Source organism: Arachis ipaensis, chromosome B5 (genome assembly GCF_059453495.1).
Source record: "Arachis ipaensis isolate K30076 ecotype BB chromosome B5, ASM5945349v1, whole genome shotgun sequence".
NCBI lineage: Eukaryota > Viridiplantae > Streptophyta > Magnoliopsida > Fabales > Fabaceae > Arachis > Arachis ipaensis.
Window position 1 is genome coordinate 50,732,572 of NC_142440.1, and position 1,358 is coordinate 50,733,929.

A 1,358-nucleotide genomic window follows, 5' to 3' on the forward strand; every position below is an offset into this window, starting at 1 on the left:
CAACTGTTCATTCGGAGGAGGCGTCCAAGAAGACCCCAATCAACATCTAACCACCTTCCGGAGGATATGTGACACGGTGAAGTCTAATGGTGTTCATCCTGACACCTGTAGACTGCTCTTATTTCCATTCTCACTCAAGGATAAGGCAGCCAAGTGGCTGGAGTCTTTTCCGAAGGAGAGTTTGACAACTTGGGAAGATGTGGTAAACAAATTTTTAGCCAGATTCTATCCTCCCCAAAGAATCAACAGGCTGAGAGCTGAGGTCCAAACTTTCAGGCAACAAGATGGTGAGACTCTATATGAAGCATGGGAGAGGTTTAAGGACCTGCCAAGGAGGTGTCCACAAGATATGTTCAATGAATGGGTGCAGCTACACATTTTCTATGAAGGCCTTTCTTATGAATCAAGGAAAGCAGTAGACCACTCATCCGGGGATCTCTGAACAAGAAGAAGACCATTGAGGAGGCCATAGATGTCATTGAAACTGTAGCAGAAAATGACTATTTCTATGCTTCTGAAAGAGGGAACACTAGAGGAGTGATGGAGCTAAACAATGTAGATGCTCTGTTGGCCCAAAATAAGCTCATTACCAAGCAGCTGGCTGACCTCACCAAGAAGATGGAGAGAAACCAAGTAGCAGCAATCACCACTTCATCAGCAACCCAAGAAGGAGTGAATGAAGAAGCAGAGGGTAGTCAGGAGGAAGCCAACTACATTGGGAATTCATCTAGGCAAAACCATGATCCATACTCCAAGACCTACAACCCTGGTTAGAGGAATCATCCAAACTTTGGGTGGGGGAATCAACAAGATCAAGGCCAAGATCGGAGAAATCACAACCCCAACAACAATGTAGCTCACCAACAATTCACACAGAGAACATATCAACACCACCATGACAACACCTCTCCACATCCATATCAAAACCAAAATAACACTCCTCATCCTTCTACCTCTAATCCCAATCCACCATCATTTGATGACAGACTCTTAAGGATTGAGAATCTACTTGAAGGCATATGCAAAGAGATTCAAGACAGTAAAGCATTCCGAGAAGAAGTGATGTCCAATATGCAGAATCCGGATGCTGCCATCAAGAAACTTGAGATACAAATTGGCTACCTATTCAAGCAAATTCCCAGCCACAACTTTCGCAGTAATACTAACTCAACCCAAAGAGAGGAGTGTCAGGCTATCATCCTTCAGAGTGGGAAGGAACTGAAGGAAACCACCCAGAAACCACAAGAAAAGGACTCAAATGAAAAGGAAGAAGTGCAGGATGGAGCTTGAGTTCCCACTTTGAGTTCACAAAACGGGGGAAGGAGTGCTAAAGCCAGACGTCCCAAGAGTCCCATACC

At 44.7% G+C, this 1,358-nt stretch overlaps 1 non-coding gene across 1 annotated transcript; it reads right to left on the reverse strand.

The window, feature by feature from the left end:
• Positions 1-247: 247 nt before the first annotated feature.
• On the reverse strand, positions 248-354 carry LOC148564150 (small nucleolar RNA R71). The gene has a single exon (XR_015884284.1). It is a non-coding gene; the product is annotated as a small nucleolar RNA R71 (small nucleolar RNA).
• Positions 355-1,358: the final 1,004 nt, after the last annotated feature.